The sequence below is a fragment of the Heptranchias perlo genome, chromosome 2 (genome assembly GCF_035084215.1).
Source record: "Heptranchias perlo isolate sHepPer1 chromosome 2, sHepPer1.hap1, whole genome shotgun sequence".
Taxonomy (NCBI): domain Eukaryota; kingdom Metazoa; phylum Chordata; class Chondrichthyes; order Hexanchiformes; family Hexanchidae; genus Heptranchias; species Heptranchias perlo.
In genome coordinates, this window is record NC_090326.1 from 137,934,859 (window position 1) to 137,950,571 (window position 15,713).

The following is a 15,713-nucleotide window of genomic DNA, read 5'->3' on the forward strand; positions in this document are numbered from 1 at the left end:
GCAAGATTATGTAAGGATTTGTTGAGGATTTTGAAGTCAACGTAATGGAACACAGAAAGCCAAGAGACCATCCAGGATAGGGAAGTGGAATTTAAGACAGGGTGGACGTGAGTGGCAGATTTTTTGACTAGTTGTAATTTTTCCAATGTAGAGCTAGGAAGGCTAGCAGTGGTGTGTAACATTAAAGCTTCTGGCAAAGCAGCATTATATTCTATAGAGATATTACCACTTAGTTCTCTATAATTTTTTTTAATTCGTTCATGGGTGTGGGCGTCGCTGGCAAGGCCAGCATTTATTGCCCATCCCTAATAGAGAAGGTGGTGGTGAGCCGCTTTCTTGAACCGCTGCAGTCCATGCGGTGAAGGTTCTCCCACAGTGCTGTTAGGTAGGGAGTTTACCGTGTCCAATACTGTGGAATAAACTCTCACCCGAGTCAGAAGAGCATGGGTTCAAGCCCCACTCCAGAGAATTAAGTACATAACCTCGGCTGACACGTCATTGCTGTACTAAAGGAATGCAGCATAATCAGAGGTGCTGTCTTTTGGATGAGACACTAAACAGAGGCCCATATGCCTGTTCAGGTAAGCTCCCATGGTATTATTCGAAGAGCAGCTAGGGAGTTGATCCGGTGTCATGACCAACATTTGTCCCTCAAATCAACACCAAGAACAAACTAACTGGTCATTTATCTCATTGCTGTTTGTGGGACCCTGCCGAACGCAAACTGGCTGCTGCGTTTGCCTACAAAACAGCAAGCACGCTTAAAAAAACAATTAATTGCCTATAAAGAACTTTGGGATATCCTGAGGACATGAAAGGCACTTTATAAATGCAAGTTCTTCCTTCTTTAAATAGAGCATTCTGCATTGCAGCTCCAACATGCTGTGGCATGGAGTGGTAGCGTAAGAACCAATTTACAATTATTACCCGAGAACATCCTGAAGTGGTTCAAGCCAATGAAGTACTTTTTTTTGAAGGGGAGTCATTGTTGTAAAGTAGGGAAATGCAGCAGCCAATTTGCACAGAGCATAGTACCATAACAGCGACACGTCAAATGACCAGATGATCTGTTTCTAGTGATGTTAGCTAAAGGATAAATATTGGCCAGGACACCAGGAATAATCTCTTGCTCCTCTTCGAATAGTACAGTACGATTTTTTTTTACGTCCACCCGAGGGGTCAGATGGGGCGTCAGTTTAATGTCGCATCTGAAAGATTGCACATCAGACACTAGGCACCTTCTCCAGCAAATATCGACAACAGGTAACCTGAAAACCCAGTCGAGCGATATTGCTTGGCAAAGACAACAGAATGCAATTTTTGATATTTTAAACATTACATTAACTTTGTCCTTTTTCAATTTTACATTGGGCTTTGTTCTATTTACTTTGGCTTAAACCAGTTTTCCTTAGTTATTGCACAAATGTCTTTAAGAGAATGTTTACATGGCACATTACAGTACAGTATCAAAGCATGCAAATGTTACAAAACACACCCCTAAAAAAATCTGACTGATGGCAAACATTGTCAACAGCCATAGCAAGATGACTGGAGCATACAGCTAATATTCTGATCTAAATGTTTTAAATGGAGTGGGAGTCATTGAATTTTAATTCTGTACATTGTTATAGTGTATACGAGTACAATGGAGCAATATAAAGTACCACATTATTCACCAACCAAGACAACATCATACTTTCACCTTGAAGACAATCAAAATTTACACAATGAATCTGATTTTATTCCTCAATTTTCTCCTCTCCTGAAAAATACTGACTCATGATGGAACGACAGTTTCACAGGAACTATCTACCACCTTGCGGTAACAGTCATTGTTCATATATAAATTGAGGTGGTGAGTTGCAGTAGGCTAATTAAAAAGAAGGTATCATATCCAGGCCCGACTATCTCATCATCCGATACATTTGCAAATGCTTTCCAGTCGTGAATCACTGGCTAGTGGCAACTCTGGCTGACTTTCCCATTTCTAGCGCAGGGCCAGTGAGGCCAGTGATGGTATCCTTACAGCCACTCCAGTTAAGATCAACTAATGAAGCAGAGATCAGGGATTGAACCTAGCTTCAGTATATCAACTGTCGTTCATCAATTCACATTACAGTATTGAGATACATGATACGCAAGTGATAATATAAATGATAACATACTGTATCTGCAGAATAATTGTAAAACAAAGTTTTAAAAACCTGGTGCCATTTTTTTCTTGAGTTTACAAGTTATAACAGTCAAAGATCTAAACTTAGGTTAGTAGGTAGAAAGTCACAAGTAAAGCAGAATAGCTATATTAGTCTTAATGTTGAACTTTATTAGTCTTATGATACACTCTGGAAAATACTTTTATACTTCCCTTCACTGAAATAAAAGCAAAGCTTGAAAACTGAACTAAAATGCGTCTTCCTTTCCCTCAATTCAAATTGGTACATTAACAAATAGAATGGCTAATATGCTTCAGAATCTCTTTAGGTCTGCCGAAACCTACTTCCTTATTTGTGCATAGGCGAATGTGAAATACAAACAGAACAGGTCACAGGCCATCATTTGCAATTTAGTACAAAGCCTGACATGGTCATTAAATCATTTCTGTTAAATCAGATCAAACATACCTACAGCATAGGGTAGTCACAATCTTAGTTAATTTTTTTAATACACGTAAATGTCCCTAAAACTGTCAAAAACGACATCCTTTTCTTACCCACTTTTTTTGGGCTAAAGCTGAGATGACTGGTTGTAATAAAAAAAGTAGCGAACGGCAGTCATCTTTCTATGACCTTTTAAACAAAAGGCAAGGCATACACGCCTTGAGGGCATTAAGAGAAAGCTATGTAGCTTCCTTTAGAACAAATTCTTTGGGTGTTTAACTGTCACTAAGAAAATTCAAGGTTACATTTAAAGGTAAAGAAGAGAGATACAGAACCTCTTTTAAATTGGAATGAAAGTTTTGTTTTGCGGGGGGGGGGGGGGGGGCGGAAAGAGAGAAATAAAGCCTGAATCCAGCTGACAAGAAATGCCCAAATTCTGATACTAAAAATGTCCACGAAAAAAAACAGTTGTCTCTTAACATTTACAGGCAGCAGACTGCACTCGACAAGACTTGGAGCGTTAGCGCCCATCCCCTCCCCCCCCCTCTCTGTACATGTGTTAAAAGATATATATTTAAACTAGTTGCATCTCCCCCACCCAAAAATAGGACATGTATCACATTCCTGCCCTTTCTGCGGCAAGAGACGGAGAGAGAAAAAAAATCTTCCTGTTGACGACTTTGTGGATGTCTCTCTCTCTCCCTCTCCCCCCCACCCACCCCCCAGACTCGGGCAGACAAGAGACGGTAAAGAGCAGTGAGACACCGAGCAGGTTAATACCCCGGGCCCGCTTACCTTTAAACAAAGTCTATTTGACTAACGATATTTACAGCCGCTGAGATTTCCTCTGGCCCTGAAGCGCCCGGCGGGTCTCCTCCGAGGGGCGGCGGCGGCCGGTTATCCACCCAACGTATCCCGCTCTCTCCTCCTCCTCCCCCCCCGCCAACCCCCAACTCCTCGCCGCTTTTAACGCTCTGGCTTCAAACGGCGTTTTGTTTCCCCCTTTGGTCCCAGCGCTCCTCGGGTTTGTCTCCGGGACGTCGCTCCGTCCAGCGGCCGCGGCGGCTCCCTTCTCTCAGTCAGTCAGTCAGAGTCAGTCAGTCTTTCTCTTCCCCCTCGAGCGTTACCGAATATTTCCGAGTTCAGCCGAGCGGCTAAGCCGCCCTACCCCGCCCGCTGCACCGGAAACGCATTCCAGGCTGATCACGTCACTGCCTAGGCATGGCGCGCTGAGTTAAGGGTAATGTCATTGGCAGGAGTGTGGTTGTTGAGCCTTGGATGGAGGGAGGGAGGGAGGGAGTCAATGAGTGGGTGGGTGGTGGAATGTGGTGCTTAAGACAAAATGTTAGGTCTTTATTTGACTTTTTTTTGGTTTACATCTGGGGTTGACATCCCTCCAAGATTGTCCTGAAGTCTCCAGACACTTGAAGATCACCCTTCCGGACACTGCTGCGAAGGAGAAAAGTCCTAAAGGCATTAAGAAATGTTTCTTTTTTCATTTTCTCTGAATACTTTCCTTTTTTTAAAATTCATTCTCGGGATATGGGCGTCTCTGGTAAGGCTGGCATTTATTGCCTATCCTTTGAGAAGGTGGTGGTCAGCCTTCTTGAAGCGTTGCAATCTGTATGGTGAAGGTACTCTCACAACGCTATTAGGTAGGGAATTCCTGGATTTTGATCCAGCAATGATGAAGGAACTGCGATATAGTTCCAAGTTGGGATGGTGTGCAGAACTTGGAAGTGATGGTGTTCCCATGTATCTGCTGCCCTCCTCCTTCTAGGAGGTAGTGGTCATGGGTTTGGGTGGAAGAAGCATAGTTATACAAATATTGGAGATGGGAAAAGGGCTGAATGGCAGTCAAGAATCATTCATTTGACTAATGAAGGGTCTGGTTGCTTTCCTATTAGTGTAGGAAGGTGGTGCATAGAATTACATAGAATGTACAGTATAGAAACAGGCCATTCGGCCCAACAGATCCATGCCGGTGTTTATGCTCCTCACGAGCCTCCTCCCCCCACTTCATCTAACCCTCTCAGTATATACTTCTATTCCTTTCTCCCTCATGTGTTTATCTAGCTTCTCCTGAAATGCATCTATGCTATTCGCCTCAACTGCTCATTGTGGTAGTGAGTTTCACATTCTAACCACTCTCTGGGTAAAGAAGTTTTTTTCTGAATTCCCTATTCAATTTATTAGTGACTATCTTATATTTATGGCTCCTAGTTCTGGTCTCCCCCACAAGTGAAAACATCTTCTCTATGTCTACTCTATCAAACCCTTTCATTATCTTAAAGACCTCTATCAGGTCACCCCTTAGCCTTCTCTTTTCTAGAGAAAAGAGCTCCAGCCTGTTTGGCATTTCCTGATAGGTATAACCTCTCAATTCTGGTATCATCCTTGTAAATCTTTTTGCATCTTCTCCAGTGCCTCTATATTCTTTTTATAATATGGAGACCAGAACTGCGCACAGTACTCCAAGTGTGGTTTAACCAAGGTTCCATACAAGTTTAACATGACTGCTCAGCTTTTCAATTCTATCCCCCTAGAAATGAACCCTAGTGCTTTGTTTGCTTTTTTATGGCCTTATGGCATCATTACTTTTAGTGATTTATGTATCTGTATCCCTAGATCTCTTTGCTCCCCGACCTTATTTAGACTCTTATTATCCAAGCAGTATGTGGCCTCCTTATTCTTCCTACCAAAATGTAACACCTCACACTTATCTATATTGAAATTCATTTGCCAATTACACACCTATTCTGCAAATTTATTAATGTCCTCTTGTATTTGGGCGCAGTCTTCCTCAGTATTAACTATACCCCTCAATTTGGTGTCGTCTGCAAATTTTGAAATTGTATTTCTAATTCCTCAGTCCAAATTGTTTATGTAAATTATGAACAACAGTGGTTCCAGCAGTGATCCTTGTGGAACACCACTTGCCACTTTTTGCAGTCTGAGTAGCTACCCTTGACCCCTACTCTCAGATTTCTGTTCTTCAGCCAGCTTGCTATCCATTCTGCTACTTGACCCCTGACTCTACATGCTCTGACCTTAGTCATGAGTCTACTATATCTTGGATATCACCAGTTTCACATGTGGTGATCACAACTAAAAGACTCCCAACTACATCTCTGATGCATGAAAGAACTTGCATTTGAATGAAAGATACCATGAATCATCATACGAGTCCTTTATTCTTAGCCAGCCATCGCTGGCTGCAGCACTCTGAAGGTGACGGTTGAATGCACAATTGAGAGATTTGGTTTATAGCTTGAATTATAGGTTGATAATGCCATTGCGCAACTCAGATGCCAGTAGAAAAAAGTACAATCAGGCTAACAAGATAATGCATTATCATAAAGCAAATGTTCAATGCCCTGAGGTATAAATTCTATTAATTTGACCATAAGCAGGTAAGATGGGGCTTTAAATGAAAAATAAAGTGTTCAGAATCAGGGTAGTCTGTTGCATTCTGCAAACTTCCTCTTTAACAAACTTCCTTGGGTAACTTTAACATTTTTAACCCCCTATCTGTACTGAGCTGATCTCAGGAAGGAAGCATTTTGGATGCTGCTATTTTCCTCAAAGCGCCCACCTCCTCCCACGAGGTTAGGGAGGGGGAAATGCAATTCCACTCTTTTTATGATTGCTATATAGTGAGCCCTACTGGAAAGTTCACATGCTCGGACATTAGATGAGAACACTTGGTTTTAATGCCTTCCATTGTTGAGTTGCTTTCTGAAATTCACTCTCTACTAAAGAGAGAACTTGCATTTACACAATGCATTTCATATCCTCATGACGTTCCAAAGTGCTTCACAACCGATTAAGTATGTTTGAAGTGTAGTCACTGTTGTACCATAGAGAAACACCACAGCCAAATTGAGCACAGCAAGGTCTCAGAAACAGCATTGAGATAAGTGACCAGATAATGTGTTTGGTGATGTTGGCTAAGGGTGAAAGGTTGACCAGGACACTGGGGAGAATTCCTCTGCTCTTCTTCAGATATTGCCATGAGATATTATGTTCACCTGGGAGGGTAGATGGGGCCTCAGTTTGACGTTTCATCTGAAAGACAGCATCTGCAACGGTGCAACACTCCGTACTGCACTAAAGTGTCAGCTTAGATTATGTGCTCAAATCTCTGGATGGGGTTCGAACCCATGATAGAATCATAGAAAGGTTACAGCATGGAAGGAGGCCATTCGGCCCATCGAGTCCACGCCAGCTCTATGCAAGAGCAATCCAGCTAGTCCCACTCTCCCGCCCTTCCCCGTAGCCCTGCAAATTTTGTAATTTCAAGTACTTATCCAGTTCCCTTTTGAAGGCCATGATTGAATCTGCCTCCACCTCCCCCTCAGGCAGTGCATTCCAGATCCTAACCACTCGCTGTGTAAAAAGGTTTTTCCTCATGTCACCTTTGGTTCTTTTGCCAATCACCTTAAATTTATGTCCTCTGGTTCTTGACCCTTCCACCAATAGGAACAGTTTCTCTCTATCTACTCTGTCTAGACCCTTCATGATTTTGAATACGGCTATCAAATCTCCTCTCAACCTTCTCTGTTCCAAGGAGAACAGCCCCAGCTTCTCCAGTCTATCCACATAACTAAAGTTCCTCATCCCTGCAGTCATTCTAGTAAATCTCTTCTGCACCCTCTCTAAGGCCTTCACATCTTTCCTGAAGTGCGGTGCACAGAACTGAACACAATACTCCAGTTGTGGCGGAACCAGTGTTTTATAAAAGTTCATCATGACTTCCATACTTTTGTACTCTATGCCTCTATTTATAAAGCCCAGGATCCCGTATGCTTTTTTAACCGCTTTCTCAACCTGCCCTGCCACCGTCAACGATTTGTGCACATAAACCCCCAGATTTCTCTGTTCCTGTACCCCTTTTAGAATTGTGCCCTCTAGTTTATATTGCCTCTGCATGTTCTTTCTACTGAGATATATCGCTTCGCATTTTTCTGCGTTACATTTCATCTGCTTCTGTCTGCCCATGCCACCAGCCTGTCTATATCCTCTTGAAGTCTATCACTATCCTCCTCGTTGTTTACTACTACCTTTCCAAGTTTTGTGTCATCTGCAGATTTGGAAATTGTACCCTGTACACCCAATTCCAAGTCATTAATATATATCAAGAAAAGCAGTGGTCGCAGCACTGACCCCTGGGAAACACCACTGTACACCTCCCTCCAGTCCGAAAAACAATCGTTCACCACTACTCTCTGTTTCCTGTCCCTTGGCCAATTCTGTATCCATGTTGCTGCTGCCCCCTTTATTCAATGAGCCACAATATTGATGATAAGCCTACCGTGCGGCACTTTATTAAACACCTTTTGAAAGTCCATATACACCACATCAACTGCATTGCACTCATCAACCCTCTCTGTTACCTCATCAAAAAACTCTATCAGGTTAGTTAAACATGATTTGTCTTTAACAAATCTGTGCCGGCTTTCCCTAATCATTCCTCCCTCGTCCAACTGACTGTTAATTCTGTCCCGGATTATCGTTTCTTAAAGTTTCCCCACCACTGAGGATAAACTGACTGGCCTGTAGTTGCTGGGTATCTCCATACACCCTTTTTTGAACGAGGGTGTAACATGTTCTGACTCAGAGGCAAGAGTGGTACCAGAGTCACGGCTGACACCCTCTTGGATCACATATGAAGAATAGGTATTTGAGTGACGTACAGCATGAATGCTCATGGAACTGGACCATAGCAAAAGTCAATGCCTTCAAGAAAGGAATTATAACTTTTTAAAAATTGAAATAAACTACTTGAAGAGCCAAGGTCCATAGTGCAAGAAAACATCAACATTGAGAAGAATATAGAGAAGACCAAGTAAATCAAGAAGCTATGCAATGCAAGCTTGTTTTTTGAAAGTTGTGGATTGTGGGAGCAAGGGAAGATTAAGGGAGGTAACGGGTTCGATGACTTTGACATCCTGACAAAGAACCTTAAACTTGGGGGAGTAGACTTCTTTCGCAATTATTAATACAGTGTTGCTCTGTATTCAAATGCCTACTTGTTGCAGTTTGAATGAAATTCTGATGGACCTTGGTTCTGGATGAAAAGCAGCAAAATACCTTGCATCTACGGACTGAAGTACTAAAAACCAATGCTGTGGGAATACAATTTCATATTTGTGAGGTTATAATCTTACTGTCACACCCTATCAACAGCAAATATCTCAACATATGATAGCACTGTGGCAGCTACTATTTTGACTCCTGAATACATAAGAACATAATTAAAGGGGTATTGTCTTTATCACTGGGAGGGAGAAGGGTTGAAACAGCCAAATGTCAGTTCTATCACAATGACACTTTTGTGCCTTGAGTTGAACTGCATCACATTAAGTACGTGGTTAAAAAAAACAGCAACTGCGCCCCTTAACTCCACAACTACAAACTATTTTATTTCAATTTGTACAAAGAATGGTGTTAACCAGCAGGAAAATGCTGGCAAATCTTAGGACTTTGTATAAATAAGATAACTGATATATTTATAAAAGAAGGCAGAGGTGAAATATCAAATGATATTTTTCTCACAACTAGTAATGTATTATATATTTGCAACTTTGATATATTAATTGTATCTGTACACTGTAATTGAACAATGGGCAGCCTTTAAGGAGGAGATGGTTTGGGTACAGTCTGGGTACATTCCCACAAGGGAGAAACGTAGGGCAACCAAAGCCTGAACTCCCTGGATGACAAAAGGGATAGAGAGTAAGATGAAGCAGAAAAAAGGGGCGTACAACAGATGTCAGGTTGATAATACAAGTGAGAACCAGGCTGAATATAGAAAGTTCAGAGGGGAAGTGAAAAAGGAAATATGAGGGGCAAAGAGAGAGTATGAGAATAAACTGGCGGCCATCATAAAAGGGAATCCAAAATCTTCTATAGGCATGTAAACAGTGAACGGGTAGTAAGAGGAGGGGTGGGACCAATTATGGACCAAAAAGGAGATCTACTTGTGGAGGCAGAGGGCATGGCCAAGGTACTAAAAAAGTACTTTGCATCTGTCTTTACCAAGGAAGAAGTGTCAGTAAAGGAAGGTGTAGTTGAGATACTGGATGGGCTAAAAGTTGATAAAAAGGAGGTACTAGAAAGACGAGCTGTACTTAAAGTAGGTAAGTCACCCAGTCCGGATGGGATGCATCCTAGGTTGCTGAGGGAAAGAAGGGTAGAAATTGCGGAGGTACTGGCCATAATCTTCCAAACATCCTTAGATACGGGGGGTGGTGCCAGAGGACTGGAGAATTGCAAATGTTACACCCTTGTTCAAAAAAGGGTGTGAGGATAAACTCAGCAACTACAGTCAGTTTAACCTCGGTGGTGGGGAAACTTTTAGAAATGATAATCGGGACAGAATTAACAGTCACTGGGACAAAAGTGGATTGATTAGGGAAAGCCAGCATGGATTTCTTAAAGGCAAAATGTGTTCAACTAACTTGAAAGAGTTTTTTGATGAGGTAATATAAAGGGTAGATGAGGGCAATGCAGTTGATCTGGTGAATATGGACTTACAAAAGGCGTTTCATAAAGTGCCGCATAATAGGCTTGTCATCAAGATTGAAGACCATGGAACAAAAAGGGCAGTAGCAGCATGGATACAAAATTGGCTAAATAACAGGAAGCAGAGAGTAGTGGTGTTCCCCAGGGGTTGGTACTAGGACCACTACTTTTCTTGATATATATCAATGACTTGGAGTTGGGGTACAGGGCCCAATTTCCAAACTTGCAGATGACACAAAACTTGGAAGTGTATTGAACAGTGAGGAGGATAGTGATACACTTCAAGAGGATATAGACAGGTTGGTGGCATGGGCGGACACGTGGCAGATGAAAATTAACCCAAAAAAATGTGAGGTGATACATTTCGGTAGGGAGAATGAGGAGAGGCAATATAAACTAAAGGGCACAATTCTATAAGGGGTACAGGAACAGAGAAGTCTAGGGATATATGTACACAAATCGTTGAAGGTGGCAGGGCAGGTTGGGAAAGCGGTTAAAAAAGCATACGGGATCCTAGGCTTTATAAATAGAGGCATAGAGTACAAAAGCAAGGACGTCATGATGAACCTTTGTAAAACACTGGTTCTGCCACAACTGGAGTATTGTGTCCATTTCTGGGCACCGCACTTTAGGAAAGATGTGAAGGCCTTAGAGAGAATGCAGAAGAGATTTACTAGAATTATTCCAGGGATGAGGGACTTCAGTTATGTGGATCGAATGGAGAAGCTGGGGTTGTTCCCATTGGAACAGAGACGGTTGAGAGGAGATTTGATAGAGGTTTTCAAAATCATGAAGGATCTAGACAGAGTAGATAGAGAGGAACTGTTCCCATTGGCAGAAGAATCATGGGCCAGAGGGCATAGATTTAAGGTGATTGGCAAAAGAACCAAAGGTGACATGAGGAAAAATTTTTTGAACGAGTTACAGCAAGTGTTTATGATCTGGAATGCACTGCCAGAGGGAGTGGTGGGGGCAGATTCAATCATGGTCTTCAAAGGGAACTGGATAAGTACTTGAAAGTAAAAAGTTTGCAGGGCTACGGGGAAAGGGCAGGGGAGTGGGACTCGCTGGATTGCTCTTGCATAGAGCCGGCGTGGACTCGATGGGCCGAATGGCCTCCTTCCGTGGTGTAATCTTTCTATGATTCTATGAGTATGCGTTGTGTGATTGGGTCACTAGCTGTGAAAACTGCATTAGCTGGATCCACTGGATCCATTGGATCATTGTGAATTAAAATTTGTTAGTTTATAATGAACATTTAAAATATTTGTACCTAACCTGAAGGGGAGAATGGTGGTATTACAGTTAATGATTTGATCTATCTGAGAAATCTTTTGTAGATTTTATGTGTAACCAAAAGGCCCATAAATTACAAGTAATACATAACTGAAAAAATGTAGCTAGCATAAAGTCAATAGCTCAGTGTCCTTATTCTTCGAGTATCTTTAAAGTCAGTGCAGTATGTACAGCATTAAATCATAGCTAACTAAATTGTTTTCCTATTGTAATTAATTTCATTCTGTGGGTAGAGAAAATATTGCAAACCCACGGAATAAAATTAAATGGGGTGGGGTGATAGATAGGAGTTTAATATTGGATTACATCTAGTGTTACACTGCATATGTGTCCTGATGTTGGTTATATCTCCACACCAGTGTGTTATAAGGTTTTGGTCTGCTTTAGACATTCTCTCAGATACAGTAGTGCTGGTCACTTCCGTAAGCGTTCTGAGCAGCTTCCCATCCAGCAGTGTGCTTGTGCTGCCTAATATGTAATTATACAACAGAATAACAGTGGGTGTAACAGTAGCACCCGCTCGTGATCTGAATTGGAGCCATGTCGTTCACACGTGCCCTCATGTATTTTTCTCCAATCTTTTCAAAGGTGGACTGACACACTTGGTGAGGTGACGCTAGATACAAATCGTTAAACTGCTTTGTTTTATAGACAGATGAACAAACAGAGAAACAGTCAAAAAATATTCCACTTACTTAACTCAATATAATTTCTCTCCTCAAAAACATAGGGCATGGTTTTAGCCCGGGGGCGGGGGTTGGAATTCCTGCCTGGAAACCTGGAAGTACGATTTTGGCATAAGTTTGCCATTTTTTCTTTTTGCCAGTTTCCTGCCCAACAGGCCAGCCTGATTGACAGGTTGGCTCTCAGTCGGACGGGAGAAGAACCAGGAAGAGGAAGTGATCAGGTAAGTGTTAGATATGGGGGGGGGGGGTCAGGGGTCCCGGGGGGGGGGTGTGGTCAGGGGTCATTGGGGGGGTCAATTATTGGGGTGGTCAGTCATCGGAAGGGTTGGGGGCCACTGGAGTGGGGGGGGTTGGGGGTCACCGGGGAGTCAGTCATTGGAGGGGGTCGGAGGGTCACTCATCAGGGGGGATCGGGGGCCACTGGAGTGCGGTCAGTCATCGGGGGGCTGTTAGCGTGGGGGGGGGGTGGTTTCAGTTATGGGGGGGGGGGTCAGTCATCTGGGGGGGGTCGGAGATCGTAGTGAGGTCGGAGATCGTTGGGGGGGGGGGTCGGAGATCGTGGGGGGATGGAGAAGTGGGTGGGGTCGGAGATTGTAGTGGGAGAGTTTGAGATCGTGGTGGGGAGGTCGCTGCAGGTAGGCTTGTTAGGCCTGGGGGAAGCACTCCTGCTCCTCCGGGCTCACAAGCTGTGCTATAATGGCACTTACCTGCAGTTTCGGGCCTTCTCGCCTCCTCTCGCGTGGCATGAAGGAGAAGGCCCGGGAATCCTGGATGGGCAGGTTGGAGGCGGGTTTTAGATTTTTGCAATTGTTACTGCCCCCCCCTGCCCCCAACCCACCCGTTTTTCTAGGCTAAAATCATGCCCATGGAAAAAAAAAACCTTTTATGGGCTGACTTACTTGTTTTTGGCATTACTTTTCTTTCTAGGTAACTCCTAACTGCAAAAACTGACCTCCTGCATTTCAGCTTCCAGCTCTGGACATCAAGCCTATTCCTCGCAATCTCCTGTTTAAAACATGATTGTCCATGTATCCCTTAGTCCCTTTTTTCTGTGTTCCCAGCCAGGGAGAAGGTTGTGATGCTGACTTCTTCCCTGGTCAGTGATTTGCCAGTAGGCCTGTCAATAAAATTGGCTACTTCTACCCATTTTAATGTGAGTCTAAAGAGAACATGTCCTGCCATTCCCAAAATAAATGGCAGTCATCCTGGCCAATGAGCCTGGAATGAGAAGATGGGCCCTCACTGAATCAGTTTGGAATGGACTGTGAACTGTGGCATTCCACAAACTGGCTTGCCTGGATTTAATACACATTTTGAATGCCTGCAGCCTGTGATGTTTTTTAGTCTGTGGGATTCATTTTGTTTTAAAACACAAAACTTAAACATAATTTGATCACAAAATCCTTTCCATGCAGAAAAAAATGATCAATGACAAGTGACACTAATTATTCAGCTGTGGGTACTATGACTATTTACATATTAGTTCCTGACTGCTCAGAGCCGTGCATCTTCTCTGCCCTTTACTAGGTGTCAGCTGAGGCAGCACTGTTGCCTCCGAGCCAGAAAGTAGTGGGTTCAAGCCCCACTCCAGAGACTTGAACACGTAAGCCAGGCAGACACTGTAGGTTATCTGATTGTTTATCTCATTGCTGTATGTGGGACCTTGCTATGTGCAGATTGGCTGCCGCGTCTCCTACATTACAACAGTGACTACACTTCAGTGCAGTACTGAAGGAGTTCTGCACTGTTGGAGATGCTGTCTTTTTGGATGAGACGTTAAACCGAGGCTCCGTCTGCTCTCTCAGGTTGATGTAAAAGATCCCATGGCACTATTCGAAGAAGTGTAGGGCAGTTCACCCGGTGTTCTGGCCAGTATTTATCCCTCAACCAACATCGCTAAAAAAACAAGTTATCTAATCATTTATCTCATTGCTGTTTGTGGAACCTTGCTATGTGCTGATTGGCTGCCGCGTCTCCTACATTACAACAGTGACTACACTTCAAAAGTACTTCATTGGCTGTAAAGTGCTTTGGGATGTCCTGAGGTTGTGAAAGGCACTATATAAAGGCAAGTCTTTATTTTTGCTACTGAACTATAAGCAGAGAATCACAGAATATTTTTTTTTCTCCACCCCTGTAACTTGATATAAATGCAAACGTTTAAGATAGAGATTTCAATTTACAGTCACTGTTCTGCAGAGATAAACTCACACGTACCATTTCAACTGGGTTCAGAGGGCTATAAGGATACTATAATTGTTGAACTTATCCTGCTGTATGCAATCGAACAGAGCCCTAGGGAGTATTACAGTGAAATCAGACAATTCAAAAAATAGATCCTTGTTAAAAAACAACCTTTAATTTTGCAGCAATACTTGGAGATGATTACCTCCTGTACTATAGAACCAGCTCCCATGCATGTGAAGGAGTCAAGCAAAGGCATTCTCTACTTGTCGCTAAGTACCTTCAAGTACCTTTATAGGATTTTATATATATCTTTTAAACATGATACTTTAGTTTGTGCGGTAAATTGTTTATTAAGTGGGATTTAACAATTACCCCCACTTAATTCACTGTACAAATGGAATTGAATATGTAAATATATTACCAAGAGCAGCCAAGAGTTTGGAACAGCAATGGTGGAGTTGTGTTTTTCATTTGAACAAAAACTAAGAAAGGGTTATCTTGGCAATAGATTGTTCTCTGGTTGACAGCGGATGTGTCAGGCTGGTTGAAAATGTTGTTTAACATTGGCAATCACACCCTCAATTAATCTGTAGTCTCATGTTGTCTCACATGTGATAAAATAAAGAACCATTTTTAAGTATCTGCAGATTCCAACTCTTGAATAAGAAACTTTTCCTTAATGCTACTATTGTTGAGATATTTGAATTGAATATTAACTTGCATGGGCTTTTGCTCCGAGTTGAACAGTGCCTGTCAAACATGAAGCGTAATAGCACTGTACATTTGTAATTGCACATTTATTATTGGGTGTATGTTATAAATGATTAATGTGATTACCCAAATGATTTTTAAAAAATATTTACATTCTGAAATCTGCTAGTTTTCTTTCTCTCTCTCTCTATTCATGACATAGAAATCCACCAGGCTGCTTTATCAGATATGGTGGTGAGGTTAGAGTTCATTGTTCATTCATGTTTGTCAGAATACTTGGGCAGAATGAAGAAATAATTTTATATTTCAATTTCTATATACTCTGCACTATATTTTTAAAGTTCTCCCTAACCTCGTAAGTGGCAGACAATACAATCTCAGAAAGGGCACATCTTACCTGTCCAATCTCCTCGATGTTTCTGAGAAAGTGACAAACAAATATACAAAAATAAAACAGAAACAAACTACTGTCCATCCATCCTGTCCCAACTGGACATTGAAAAGCCGCATGATATAGTATTCCTAGAATTCCAGAAAAACTTTGATAAAGTTCCAAATGATAGGTTGCTACACAAGCTAGGGCAGTGGGCACCAAGGTGAAACATAGAGGTGAGAAAGGAATCAGCTGGAAGAGAAGAAACAGTGGATACTAGCTAGGGGAGTGTGTTGGGCTGGGGAGATAGATTGAGTTGAGTGCCCCAGATATCAG

General features: G+C 42.4%; 1 protein-coding gene and 1 long non-coding RNA gene across 3 annotated transcripts in view; one reads left to right on the forward strand and one right to left on the reverse strand.

Moving 5' to 3' along the window:
* The window catches only part of LOC137344497 (integrin beta-1-like), a 101,351-nt gene extending 97,608 nt beyond the window's left edge, over positions 1-3,743 (reverse strand). Inside the window, exon 1 of one of the 2 annotated variants that reach the window (XM_068007539.1) lies at positions 3,393-3,743. The gene's annotated coding sequence lies outside the window, so the exon portion shown is untranslated. The remainder of the gene's footprint in view (positions 1-3,392) is intronic. The other variant, XM_068007531.1, reaches the window with a different exon arrangement.
* A 57-nt stretch (positions 3,744-3,800) lies between these two features.
* LOC137344511 (uncharacterized) lies at positions 3,801-15,120 on the forward strand. The gene is made up of 3 exons (XR_010968370.1): positions 3,801-3,837; positions 12,247-12,327; positions 13,034-15,120. It is a non-coding gene; the product is annotated as an uncharacterized lncRNA (long non-coding RNA).
* The last annotated feature ends 593 nt before the right edge of the window (positions 15,121-15,713 follow it).